Source organism: Salarias fasciatus, chromosome 7, assembly GCF_902148845.1.
Source record: "Salarias fasciatus chromosome 7, fSalaFa1.1, whole genome shotgun sequence".
Classification (NCBI taxonomy): Eukaryota; Metazoa; Chordata; class Actinopteri; order Blenniiformes; family Blenniidae; genus Salarias; species Salarias fasciatus.
The window spans coordinates 33,265,376-33,280,263 of NC_043751.1; positions in this window are offsets into that span (position 1 = coordinate 33,265,376).

The following is a 14,888-nucleotide window of genomic DNA, read 5'->3' on the forward strand; positions in this document are numbered from 1 at the left end:
CCTGGCAGCAGTTTGTTGACTCTGCGGCGTTGAACCATCAGTTTAATCTTCTCTGCTGTTTGCTCACTGGTCCAGAGTTCCAGATGGTTCCAGACGTTCCTCCAGTTCTCCTCAGATCACTGACGCTCTGTTCTCCTCCTGGTCTCCGGTGCTTTGGCTCCATCTAGTGGGTCAGATGTGTAACAACAGTTTCTGGAAAAAAAAATCGTCTTCTATTCGGGCGACACGGGAATAAAGAACTTCGATTCCTGAAAGTCAGAACGTTTCTCTGAGCAGCGTAGCAGCCGCCGGTTCAGGAAGTGACGGAACCGGTGCGGCAGCGGATCGCCGTGCTGCCGGTCCGTCGCCCAGAGCCGGGTCCGGGTTCACTGGTTCACAGAGCAGCGGTTCTCCAATCCGGGATGGGGGACCGGGTCAGGGGGTCCGTGGACCTGGATTCTGCTGGTCCCTCTACATGCAGGAGGTGCATCCAACCACAGACAGGGGGGCAGACACACTTCAGTGGTCCTGCTCCTTGGACTCTGACTCGAACTTCAATCCCACCTGTAAACTTTTACCTCTAATATCCGCCTGTTTCCTCTCAGCAGGTCAGACCTGCAGACGACCGAGCCGACCGGAGCCGACCGGAGCCGACCCGGTCCGCGGCCGACCCGGTCCGGTCTGCAGCCTCCGGTCCGCGGCCGACCCGGTCCGGTCTGCAGCCTCCGGTCCGCGGCCGACCCGGTCCGGTCCGCGGCCGACCCGGTCCGGTCTGCAGGATGAACCAGTGGAGCGACGGTGGTGGAGGTGAACCACGGTGAAGGACCCGGTCAGGAGGAGGCGCTCACACCAGGACCAGGAAGTCCTCCACATGGAGGACAGCTGACCGGACACGGTCCCTCGGACCTGCTGCCGAGCGGTGCAGGACTGGCAGAGGGCCTCACGTGCACGGAAGAGCTGCACGTGCACGGAACGCTCAGAGTTCCAGCTGAGGTAAAAAAAAAACACGGATCACACAATCCGGTCTGTTCGTGTGAACTTTAATTTAAATTTGGCGTCGAAATGTAACCGAACAGCCAATCAGCTGGCAGCAGGAGGACGTCCAGGAGCTGCTGTCCCACCGCAGGAGGACGTCAAGGAGCTGCTGTCCCACCGCAGGAGGACGTCCAGGAGCTGCTGTCCCACCGCAGGAGGACGTCCAGGAGCTGCTGTCCCACCGCAGGAGGACGTCCAGGAGCTGCTGTCCCACCGCAGGAGGACGTCCAGGAGCTGCTGTCCCACCGCAGGAGGACGTCCAGGAGCTGCTGTCCCACCGCAGGAGGACGTCCAGGAGCTGCTGTCCCACCGCAGGAGGACGTCCAGGAGCTGCTGTCCCGTGTCTCCCAGGCAGCAGACGTGTCCCAGCAGGACGCCGGCTCCTCACCAACCGGAGGCTCCGGCTTCGGGACCGACCCCCGTCCACTGAGGACAAGAAGTCAGCAGGACAGGTTTGTTCTGAAGAGCAGCGATGTCAGCGGTGACTCTGACTCTGAGCGTCTTCCAGACGCGTCGCTGCATCAGATCAACCTTCCTCATCAGCAGGCGAGTCACGGCAGCTTGGTTCTAGATCTACTGCAGGTTCTGTTGCTTCAACGCCATCCAACGCGCCTCCATCGCCGCCGCAGCGTCGGACGTCCCAGCGCTGGCCGGGAGTCCAGCATCAAACACTGCAGCGTCAGTCCACTTCAGTTCAGCTTTATTTATAAAGAGCCAGTTACAACATGGTGGTTTCTGACACTTTACAGCTGGGCTACTCAACCCGCGGCCCGCGGGCCGCATGCGGCCCGCATGCTGTAACGGTGCGGCCCACGGCTGATTGTAAGCAGTGAAAAAAAAAAATCTACTTTTAATGAGGAAAAAACGTTTCTGATGCGCGGACACCAGAGGGCAGTGTGTTTGACCTCCTGACAACAGGCAGATAAGTGTTGCAGCTGCGGGGCTGTACCAGCTGGGGGCGGTAATGCGCCAATAGGCTGTTTGCTCACCGCCAAAAACAAAAGACTCGAAGAAGACCGATCGCAGTGGAGTTCATGGCTGCCGCCGGTAAAATTAAACTAAAGTTATGCGATGAACACAGGAAAGTTCAACCGTCATGGGAGGAAGAATTTGCTTTTCTGGAGGTAAATAACAAGCCAGCCTTTCTTTGCCTAAAACCGTCCATTCCTAAACGAGCAAATCTTCAGCGTCGCCGCGACAGCTGTCAGGCTGTGACAACACTGCCACTGTTCTGTCACTGAGACACTCCCGAAAGTTTAGTTTTTCTTATTATAAATCCTACGTGTTTTGGACTTTGCTAAGAAATGTGACACATCGTCCTGATTCCAAGTGAGTGTAATAGTTTTAGCTGTGACCTCTGTAGGGCTTCCTGTTGGGCACAGTTTCTGTGAGTAAGGGCCTCCACACACTACAGGATAATCGGGCCGAATTTTGCCCCGATCTTCTCCTCCCGATCGAGGCCGACAGGGTCCGATTGTCGGGAGTATGCTGATGAGTTCGGGTCCGATCTTCGTGTAGTGTGCGGTGTGTTCCGAGAGATGTTTTCCTGTCGGAGCCTCTCGGGAGGCGTCGGAAGGGCAGATCGTAGATCATGAACATGTTTAATATTTCCGGTCGCAGATCCTGTGGTGTGTGGAGCTCCGAGAGGCGCCGATCAGCTCCGAGTAGAGCTGTCCACGCCTCCAAATAAAGCTCTCTGATTGGATGAACAGCTCCGTCTCACCAAGGTGCCGCTGATTAAAAACATCCACTCACAGCTGTCAGAGCTGGATGAATATATGTCTGTCAAATATATTCACTATATGACAGTGAAACAGAAAAGCCAGAGCTCTAAACTCAGCCGTGCAGAAAGTGATGGTTCATCCTGTCGCTGCTGGATGAACCGTTTCCTCCATTCAGACCAAACTCCGATCTAATATCTGCATCTCCGCCAGTCCTGCAATAATCCCAATGTTTTAATTAATCTCCGTTATTAACCATCACGGAAGAATGGGGAAGAAAAAAATAATAATAAAAGAAAAAAAAAACTTTCCACTGATTCCGTGCCCTCAGAGACAGAGCGGACTATAATGAAACTTTCCTAATCAACGTATTTTTACTCTGATTTAAACTATCAAATCTGTGGACATAAAGAATGATTTAAGATATTTGATGATTTAAAAAAGATTTTAAAAAGTAGCATTTATTTGACACGGTCTGCTAATAATTTTATTCTACTGCTGCACTCGGGACTCAAAAGTAAAAAAAAAAACAAAAAAAAAACATAAACAGATTAGCTAATAAGCTGAATTATTCTTAAATGTAAATTATAATAAAATGATCTGAAACTATGTTTCCCTCTTCTGTGCTGGAACATTTAAATTTTCTAACAAGGTGCTGACAGTCCGTGCTCCGTGCGCACGGCGGGTGGGGGTCTGCACTGAAGGAGCGATACCGATGTGAATGAATGAACTGAGGGAATGAATGAGTTCTCCACTTATTATTGAAAGTGGAGATGAATGTAAAAACAGCAATGAAGGGAAGCAGCACAAAGTCACGTCGGACGACGTGAGATTTGGAGGAGTGAGGAGAGATTCTCGGCTGAAGAATCTGCTGGTGTGTGTTCTGCTCCGGAGTGACACACACACTAGACGATCAGGAGAGGAAGATTGGTTACGATCTGTCCTCTGCTGTCCTGTAGTGTGTGGTGTCTGAATCGGGGAAGATTGAAAAAATCCTGTAGTGTGTGGCCGGCTTAACACACACCTGTGTGTTTGTCTTCTGTCATTTGGTTACACTGTTCTCCAAAAACTCGGTCACCTGTAGATGTTTCTATGCTTTACAATGATTGGTTTTTTGCCACCGGTGATTTTTTTTTGATGCACAAGATTTAATTTTTACTTCATTTATTTTTTGCAGGAGTAGGCCAATTATTTTTATAAAGAATCCCTTAATTTATTTACCTTTTTGTGGAAAAAGACCTGCTTTTTTGTTGTAATTTAGTGAATTTCTCAAACGCATTGCTTGAAAAATATTTTAAAAACTTAAAAAAAAAAAATACTTATGTTTTGTTACAAAAAATGCTCATATGTGTAGTAAGTATATTCATATTTTGTGAATAAAGCCTCATTTTTTAATTTGATATCTGACTTTTTTTAAATGTCATGCCATTTCACCTTTTTGCTTTTTATTGGAAATGCAGAAAACAGCCACAAATAGATCTATAAGGCTTAGTGTAATGTATTTTCAACAAAGTCTTATTTTAGTTTTACAAAAGACTAATGTAGTTGTCTTTCTATTGTAATGCATTTAAAATTTCATTATTGAATATTACTTACATTATTTAAATGTCTTTTACATAATTCAGTCATATAAATGAGCAAACTGAGGTTGCGGCCCTGCAAACAGAAATGTTTCTCTATGTGGCCTCCAGAGGAGAACCCTGCAGAACCAGGCCCAGAGGAGGACCCTGCAGAACCAGGCCCAGAGGAGGACCCTGCAGAACCAGGCCCAGAGGAGGACCCTGCAGAACCAGGCCCAGAGGAGGACCCTGCAGAACCAGGCCCAGAGGAGAACCCTGCAGAACCAGGCCCAGAGGAGGAGAACCCTGCAGAACCAGGCCCAGAGGAGGACCCTGCAGAACCAGGCCCAGAGGAGGAGAACCCTGCAGAACCAGGCCCAGAGGAGGACCCTGCAGAACCAGGCCCAGAGGAGAACCCTGCAGAACCAGGCCCAGAGGAGGACCCTGCAGAACCAGGCCCAGAGGAGGACCCTGCAGAACCAGGCTCAGAGGAGGACCCTGCAGAACCAGGCCCAGAGGAGGGCCCTGCGGAACCAGACACAGCGGTGGTCTTCCTGCTGTCCCGGTTGGGGTAGGGGACAGACAGGTTCTTGTCTCTACATACAGTTCATATATAAACAGGGTCCAGAGGCTCCAGGAGGAACAGTCAGTCTCTTGTAGCAGTACAATGAAATGACATTGAAAGGAGAGAAGGAGCAGAGCTGGGAGCCGGTTCCACAGGGTAGAACCCGGGGTTCAGTAAACCTTCCACCCACTGGGTCCAGGCTGTCTCAGTGGATCAGGATCAGGATCAGTGATCAGTGGAGGAGAAGGTCTGCAGACAGAAGTGATCGCTCCGGCGCCGCCCTGCGATTCAGAAACAGGAAAAAAAGGCTAAATAAACTTTAATACTTAATGATAATGTACTGACAGTGTATGTGCTTCATTTTCTCTAAATAATCCGTGATAAAGGATCAGATAAACAGTCTGTAGAGGCGGAAAAGCTTCTCGAGGCTGCGTGGATCACCGCGCCGGCATGAGACGCACAGCTGAGCTCAAACGTAGTCTGGGAGGAAGCGCGTCCGCCTCGGTGGAGCGCGGACATGTGAAGCATGGACGGGCCTTACGAGAGACAGTCTCTTGGTCCAGGGTTCTGGTGTTCTGACTTTTTAGACTCCCACAGTGGAGAGAGAGAGAGAGAGAGAGAGAGAGACCATTTTATTTCCTTGGAAGTGGACACAGGTTCACAGATTTATACAATAAATCCACGACTGATTTTCCCAACATCACCTTACAGAACAGCTACATAATAGTTGAGAGAGAGAGAGAGAGAGAGAGAGAGCAGGCGTGACCCCCAGCTGTAAGCTTTATTGAACAGAAAGGTCTTCATCCTGGTCTTACAGCAGAGACTGAGTCAGCCTCCCTTCCAGACTCTGGAGCTGGTTCCACAGAACAGGAGCCTGATAGCTAAAGGCTCCACCTCCTGTTCTACTGTTAGAGAACCAGGAACCTCCAGCAGACCAGCACTCTGAGAAGGAAGCGTTCTCCTGGGACGGTCTGGGACTAACAGCTGTTTAGGATCTGATGGTTCCTGGTTGTTCAGGGCTTTATAGGTTCAGAGGAGGATTTTGAATTCTATTCTAGATTTAACAGGAAGCAGTGAAGGGAAGCTGATATTGGGCTGATATGATCTCTCCTACTGGTTCTTCTGAGAACTCTTGCTGCAGCGTTTTGAACCAGTTGGAGACTTTTTAGGCAGTTATTGGTTCCTGATAACAGGAGCTCCAGTAGTCTGCTCTGGAGGAACAGATGATGGATTCATTTCTCAGCCTGGCTTTGAGTCAGCACGTTCCTGATTTTAGAAATATTACCAGGTGAAAGAAGGAGGTCCTGCAGACCTGTTTAATGTGGGAGTTACAGGTCAAAGGTCACTCCAGGTTCCTCACAGTGTTGCTGGGAGTTAAAGCAACACCGTCTAGGGTCAGTATTTGATTAGATCATTTTTCTCTCAGGCGTTTTGGGCCAAATAAAATGAATTCTGTTTTATCTGAATTTAGGAGGAGAAAATTACGACTCATCCAGGTTTTTATGTCATTAAGACAAGCTTCTAGTTTGACCAGCTGATCGGTGTCCTCTGGTTTCAGGGTAGGGCTGTCGCGGTAAACCGGTATTGACGATAATCGTGGTATTAAAAAAATGAAATTTCAATATCGTGTTCAAAATGTGCACATGATAATATCGTATAGAGGATCTAGTGCCGCTTCAAACGTGTTGAAGTGTATTTTCAAAATCCGCTCCTGTTCTTCCACCCTGCTTCGTCTCCCTCCGGCAGACCCCCCCCCCCCCCCCCCCCCCACCCCCACCCCCCCACCCCCCACCCCCACGGCTCCCAGCTAGCGTGGCTCCCAGTTAGCGAGCGTCAGGAGTGAACTAAACATGTCGGCGGTGGCCGACAGCGACAGCAAGACGCTCGATCCTCACCCGAAAAAAGTGTGTTTAGCAGCACTGACTGCAGGATGATGCAAGCCGGGTAGCAGTGGGGCCCCATTAGGTGGGTTCCAGACGTGTCATGTGTCTGGGGGGAGTTTCAAGTTGTGTCGCTGATATCCACCGTCTTCTCCGCCGGCCCCCTTCTAGCAACTAACCGGTGAGTCCTCGGAAAAGGGCCCCATGCGGGGGATTTTCGACACGCTGTCGTTGCAGCGTCTTGCGTAGCACCTTAAATTTGTCATTGAAATTGACTGATGTCAGCCGTTCCTCGGGACCCCCTTCATAGCCATTAGAGACAGTAGTTGTTGTCTCTAATGGCCTGCCGGAGCTGCTGCTCATTCCGCCTCCGATTTAAACAAACAAACAAAAATTGTGGGCAGTGTGGTGGAGGTGCAGGATTTCACCCCAACAGGGCCGAGGGTTTTCAGAACCCGCCAACCCGACATAAATGACGCCTCTTCTGTGGATCCTCTGTTCATCAGTTCATCAGATTTGAATTGAGCAGAACCCTGTGGGACTCCATATTTAACTCTGATCCGGGCTGAAGAGTCGTCATGAACATGAACACAGTGGAACCTGTGAGACAAGATGGAACCAGTTTAAAGCTGAACCTTTAATCCCAACAGTAGATTCTGGTCTCTGTGGTAGAATCTCAGGATCAGTGTGGAATGCAGCACTGAGCTCTAACAGGACCAGAACAGGACCAGAACAGGACCAGAACAGGACCAGAACAGGACCAGAACAGGACCAGAACAGAGACCAGAACAGGACCAGAACAGAGACCAGAACAGGACCAGAACAGGACCAGAACAGAGACCAGAACAGGACCAGAACAGAGACCAGAACAGGACCAGAACAGAGACCAGAACAGGACCAGAACAGGACCAGAACAGGACCAGAACAGGACCAGAACAGAGACCAGAACAGGACCAGAACAGGACCAGAACAGAGACCAGAACAGGACCAGAACAGGACCAGAACAGGACCAGAACAGGACCAGAACAGGACCAGAACAGGACCAGAACAGGACCAGAACAGGACCACAACAGAGACCAGAACAGGACCAGAACAGGACCACAACAGGACCAGAACAGGGACCAGAACAGGACCAGAACAGAGACCAGAACAGGGACCAGAACAGAGACCAGAACAGAGACCAGAACAGAGGACCAGAACAGGACCAGAACAGGGACCAGAACAGGACCAGAACAGGACCAGAACAGAGACCAGAACAGGGACCAGAACAGAGACCAGAACAGGACAGAACAGAGACCAGAACAGAGACCAGAACAGAGACCAGAACAGAGACCAGAACAGGACCAGAACAGAGACCAGAACAGGACCAGAACAGAGACCCAGACAGGGACCAGAACAGGACCAGAACAGAGACCAGAACAGGAACCAGAACAGAGACCAGAACAGACCAGAACAGAGCCAGAACAGAGACCAGAACAGGACCAGAACAGAGACCAGAACAGAGACCAGAACAGAGACTAGAACAGGGACCAGAACAGGAACCAGAACAGAGACCAGAACAGAGACTAGAACAGGGACCAGAACAGAGACCAGAACAGGGACCAGAACAGAGACCAGAACAGGGACCAGAACAGGGACCAGAACAGAGACCAGAACAGAGACCAGAACAGGACCAGAACAGGGACCAGAACAGAGACCAGAACAGAGACCAGAACAGGGACCAGAACAGGACCAGAACAGAGACCAGAACAGAGACCAGAACAGAGACCAGAACAGGGACCAGAACAGGGACCAGAACAGAGACCAGAACAGGACCAGAACAGGGACCAGAACAGAGACCAGAACAGAGACCAGAACAGAGACCAGAACAGAGACCAGAACAGGGACCAGAACAGAGACCAGAACAGGGACCAGAACAGGGACCAGAACAGAGACTAGAACAGGGACCAGAACAGAGACCAGAACAGGGACCAGAGCAGGAACCACAACAGAGACCAGAACAGGGACCAGAACAGAGACCAGAACAGAGACCAGAACAGAGACCAGAACAGAGACCAGAACAGGGACCAGAACAGAGACCAGAACAGGGACCAGAACAGGGACCAGAGCAGGAACCACAACAGAGACCAGAACAGGGACCAGAACAGAGACCAGAACAGGGACCAGAACAGGGACCAGAACAGAGACTAGAACAGGGACCAGAACAGAGACCAGAACAGGGACCAGAACAGGGACCAGAACAGGGACCAGAACAGAGACCAGAACAGAGACCAGAACAGAGACCAGAACAGGGACCAGAACAGAGACCAGTCTCGGTCGTTTCGTTTTTCCTTCGCGAAAATCCGAGTTGAACAACAGCTAAGCTAGGTTAGCTGACCGTTAGCTAAGGAGGCGTATCGCTGCACTTGTGTGGGAGTGGGTCCAGACGCCGAGAGGCCCGTGGTCAGGAGAGTTTCTTGAGGAGCATGGAAGCTGGTGGCAGCGCACTGAACAGATGCGGAGCCTTTAAAGCTCATTTTTACCGCAGGCATGAAGCACCTGCTGCAGCCGGGACGGCCGCCGACACCCATGTCAACGTTACTGCATTCCAATGCAGGGCGGCGTTCTGTCCGACAGCGTTCCGATGGGAGAGCTCTGCAGCTCACCTGAAGGGTCAGGTCATGGAAGGGCATGCTGGGAGCTGTCCAGTGACCGGATGCAGAAACGTTCTTAAGGTCAAATCTACATTTACTGCCCACGTGTCAGGGACAGCAGTGTCAGAGACTTTACAGAAATCCTGCTGCTCAGCCGTCCTCTGCTCCACAGATTCAGTTGACTCTCAGGTGTCTCAGGTCTCTGAGGTCTCTGAGGTGTCTCGGGTCTCTGAGGTCTCTGAGGTGTCTCAGGTCTCTGAGGTCTCTGAGGTGTCTCGGGTCTCTGAGGTCTCTGAGGTGTCTCAGGTCTCTGAGGTCTCTGAGGTGTCTCGGGTCTCTGAGGTCTCTGAGGTGTCTCAGGTCTCTGAGGTCTCTGAGGTGTCTCGGGTCTCTGAGGTCTCTGAGGTGTCTCAGGTCTCTGAGGTCTGTGAGGTGTCTCAGGTCTCTGAGGTCTCTGAGGTGTCTCAGGTCTCTGAGGTCTCTGAGGTGTCTCAGGTCTCTGAGGTCTCTGAGGTCTCTGAGGTCTGTGAGGTGTCTCAGGTGTCTCAGGTGTCTCAGGTGGGCCCAGAGATGAGCCCGGATGAAGGAACAAGGATCTGTCTCAAGATCTCCATGATCTTTTTCTAAGAAACGTCTGGTTTTTCTACTGGAAGTTGCAGAGACGGTTTCCCGGAGCTGCTTCCGCCGTCCGGTCGGAGTCACACCAGGAGCCGGTCAGACGTTCAGCGTGAGGAAACTCGCCGCCGTGCTGAACTCGTTATCAGAGAAGTCTGTCCACTGATCTGTCCACTGCGGGTCTCACCGGGCCGATGAGGACGATGTACTCCAGACCACACACTTTCCAAAAGAAGCTGAACTATGTGGAGCCTCAGAAAATGTTTTCAGGACGAGACGAGAGCAGGAGAGAGGTTTTCCTGGAGTGTGCCTGAGAGGGACTGGAGTGTTGGCTGGAGTCTGATCCGTGGCAGGAAGCAGGAGCGCTCGGCGAGTCTGCCTCATCAGTGATGGACAGATGTTCAAATCCTGTGATTTTTATGGTCAAAATCCATCCTGTCTTCAGCTGGTCCTGCACCAGGACGCCTTCAGGTTCTGCAAAGACCAGACCTGAGCTGAAGCTGTCTGTGTCTGTTGCTAAGCTGCCACTTCCTGTCCGTCAGACACATCAGGTTTCTGGTGTTATCAGAGAGATTTCAAAGAATCCGGGCGTGGGAAGGTTTTCTCTGAATTAGCAGCAGACTTGGAGGAATGGAGGAGAATGGGACAGTGGTATCAGATGAAACAGTGGTCAGAGGAACCTTGCATTGCATTGTGGGAGATAATTTGGGCTCGCATTGCATTGGAGGCTTCTCTGGAAATGTTGTTCAGTCAGAGCACTTCTTCCTGAGGACCCAGTCTGAACTTCAGGGCGGTCCAGATGTGAGCGGACCAGAGCGCCGCCTGAGAGAACGGTTCTGCTGCTGATCGCCTGCCGACTGCAGCGGCTCCGCCGTGGAGGGAGGAACGTTCCGGTCAGCGTTCGGCTCTCGGCCAGGACCGCCACCTTGTGGAGGACGTGACGTCTTCGAGGGCGTTGTGATGCTGCTCTGCAGCTACAATATTTTATCAAGAAAAAGGCGTGGTTCACTCCCTCCCCTCTGAATCGGCGCATTAAGCCGTTCAAACACTGGGACTGATGCTTCTCCAGAGCCAGGCGAGGCCCGTCCTCCAGCAGGACAACTCCCCGGACGGCTGGACAGAGCCGCTGCGCTCAGAACTGGTGACAGAGTGAAAGACGAAGTCTGGCAGTGACCGGCTCCGTGCCTCAGGTCGCAAATCTCGATGTTCTTATTCAGGAATATTTAGTCAAGAAAAGCTCTGTTCCCAGAAAATAAGCTGAAGCCACAGCACCGGTGTTCACGTCTTTACCCCGTCCAGTTCTGGATGTGGACGATACGTCTTTACCCCGTCCAGTTCTGGATGTGGACGATACGTCTTTACCCCGTCCAGTTCTGGATGTGGACGATACGTCTTTACCCCGTCCAGTTCTGGATGTGGACGATACGTCTTTACTCCGTCCAGTTCTGGATGTGGACGATACGTCTTTACCCCGTCCAGTTCTGGATGTGGACGATACGTCTTTACCCCGTCCAGTTCTGGATGTGGACGATACGTCTTTACCCCGTCCAGTTCTGGATGTGGACGATACGCTTTGACATAAACACAGAATTTGAAAAGTTTGAAGACCTCTGCCACGCTCTCTGAAAGACGGCAGGTGTTGCAGCTTTTCTCTCAGCAGGATCGACGGTCCAGCTGCGTTGCAGGTTCAGGACAGTTCTCCATTTTACTCAGAACTGTTCAGCAAAGCCGTTCAAGAGGCAGTCAGGCAGTTTGACCTCAGTGACACCGACACGAAGGTCACTGTAGGAATGCGGTACAAGGGAAGGTCACAGGAAGGACGGTTCTTCTCCCAGGGAGCAGTGACTCCGTGCAGTTTGCTGAACTGCTGCTTATTTTGATAAAACACGACTCTGTTCGTGTTCTGGTGTCGGTGAACGAAGCAGAACTCCATCCTGAGGACCATGAGCACTCAGTCAGGAGAGACAGACAAGATGAAATGTCCGAAAATCAGTGAGTCCGTTGATTTCTGTCCTTTGCCATCAGACATAAAGGAGGAGCTCCAGATGGTTCCATTCGAACACGGTGGCGTCACATGACAGGACGAGTCCGGCTGCTGTTCTGGAGGAACTGAGCTTTAGTCCTCTTTTCATCCTGAGAGACGGAGGATGCTCATCGCGGCAGCAGACGCAGTGCCGTTACCAGAGAGCTGCCAGAACTCCCAGCCTCAATGCTGGACCTTCAGAGGAGACGGCTGAGGGTTCCGCCTTCATCCAGGACAGCGACCTGCTGTCTGGACTCAGACCGGTTCCAGCGAGGAACCTGGAGTCTGCCTGCAAACAAACAGTGAATTCATGTTGAGTTTACTTTTCATCCTAGCATCAGTCAGGACATTCTGTAAACGTCATTATTTCTGTTTTACAGCACAGAACACTGAAATCCTCAGCCAGTCACCGTCATCCTCTCCTGCTCCTCATCCTCGCCCCTCCTTCGCCCGGCAGCGTGTCGCTGGTCCAGACCGGACCGACTGCTTTGAGATTCCATGGAAGAATTTTCCTGAAGAGCTGATTCAGTGTTTTGAGAGAGAGAAAAGGCCAAAGCCACGGCTGCGTAGAGAAAGGATTGGGATCGTCGTTTCTGAGGGAGATGAAGGTCAGTTGGTCTCCGAGCAGGAGAGCCTCTGCATGGCAGAGCATCTGAAGTGGCTGCAGGACGTGGTGGAGCAGGCCGTCTCTCCCGGGCCACGCAGTACAGACCAGGACCGAGGATGTGAAGCGGTCCTCAAACCAGTGATGATGAAGGGAAGAACGGGTCGGATGAGCCTGACATGGAGGAGACCCCCCGCTGAGAAAACAGCTGTTCAAGGTCCCGGAACGGGACAGGAAGCTTCTTCCAGTCAGTGAAACTACAGAAACCCAGCAAACGAAGAAAGATGGAATGAAGAAGCTCCGTGAGCAGTTAAACCCTGACGAGGAGACGCCTCCTGAAGCCTTCCTACTCCCAACGCCAAGAAATCCAGAAGGGCCCGACCTGCTCACCCTGCTGGAGGACGGGCCTCCTGCTCCCGGAGGCCGGCCTGGGACTCGCTCTGAGGAGCCCACTGGAGAACCGCTGACGGAACCTCTCCTCAGGAACGTCCAACAGAAGGGAGAACTTCTGAACTTCATGAGAACGTCTGCGCAGAACAGAGCAGAACGTCTGCAGCTTGTCTCAAACCTCCAGGTTCTGAGAGGACAGAAGATCTGAAGACACGCTGCTTCCTGTTTGTACTGCGATGAAAAAGAGAATCTTCATGTGGAAGAATCATGTCTGCAGGGCTGCAACTGTTACTGCAGGAACTGCAGTACAAAAAATGATCGAAGCAAATTTTATACCTCGAGGCTTCGTTTAATTAACCTCAGGAGCGCGCACGTTAGTGTGTGAGAGAGAGAGAAAGAGAGAGAGAGGGAGAGAGAGAGAGACAGATGTGCTGTGCTTGGCGATGTTGGACCGGGTCTTGACTTCCTGTCCCGTCTTGACTTCCTGTCCGCCGGGGTCCGGGGATCGATCCGGCCGTCCGGCGGCCCTGCAGCGTGACGGCGGTGTGTGTTCGTGCCGGTGGCGCCGGTTCACTCTGCTCCAGAGCGCCACAGCAACACACCCTGCAGGGAGGGGACTCTGCAGCCACCAGGCTGCTGCTCCGTCTGCAGAACCTTCAGAGAATGGACACTGGAGGACGGAGACAGACTGTCTGGAGGGACGAGACGGTCTGCTGACAGCAGTGAAAGTGAGAGTAATCGCTCGGGCGCCGCCCCGCGATTCAGAAACAGAAAAGGCGAAATAAACTCTGATGCTAAATGATAACAGACGAACGATGAGCCTCATTTTCCATAAATAATCTGTAACAAAGAGCAGCGAAACAGTCTGGAGCATCAGAAAAGCTCCGAGGAGGCCTGGATCAGGGCCTGGACCGCACCACGTGACCCAAAATCTAGAGTACTCCATTACTCGAAGACATAACCAACAGAGTACTCGATTCCAAAAATACTGCATGCCTATACCTACATGGCTCTGTCTCTCTCTTCCTCACTGGTGGAGAATGCTGCTGAAAAGAAGGGCGTCTCCATTCACGGTGCCACCTGGTGGCCAAAGTCTGTCATTACACCTGAATCAGTGCAGCAAAAGACACATTTGATCATTTTTAAAAATTAATTTAAGGGCCGTATGGAGTGAGGGTGCAGGCCGTATGTGGCCCGCGGGCCGCCAGTTGCCCATCCCTGGGCTAAGTTAATTAAACTTCCTGTGAAGAACATCTGAGCTTTTGTTTCAGTGCTGCTGTGACACTCCGGAGGTTGAAGGCATCACTAAGATCCAGAATCTCTGTCGAGGTAGGTCTAACGAATACTTCACAGCCCGCTGCTTTGTGACGGTGAGATTCTCATCCACGTCAAAGGACCCAGAGTCTGGCCTGAACCCAGGTCACTACTGGAAGGACCCAGCCCAGCCCAGGTCTGTGCCAGGTGCTCCACCAGTCCACCTTTACCAAACACTCAGGGCATGTACATGGTCTGAGTAACATGGCCAAGTCAAAAAGACGCTGTAGTGGCCCGAATATGACACGATGTTTTTTTCCAGAACCGGTTTTCTCAAACCGGTGGTTCTGTCATGGAGGGCCAGACTGTCGTTACACATCTGTACCACTAGATGGAGCCAAAGTACCGGAGACCAGGAAGCGTCACAGTGATCTGAGGAGAACTGGAAGGTTCCATCTGGAAGGAAGCATCTGGAACTCTGGACCAGTGAGCAAACAGCAGAGGAGAAGATTAAACTGATGGTTCAACGCCGCAGAGTCAACAAACTGCTGCCAGGATTTATCAGACGGAATCATTAAAGCTCCTGAAGCTGAACAGAACCGGAACCTGATGCTTCTGGAGTCATTTCCA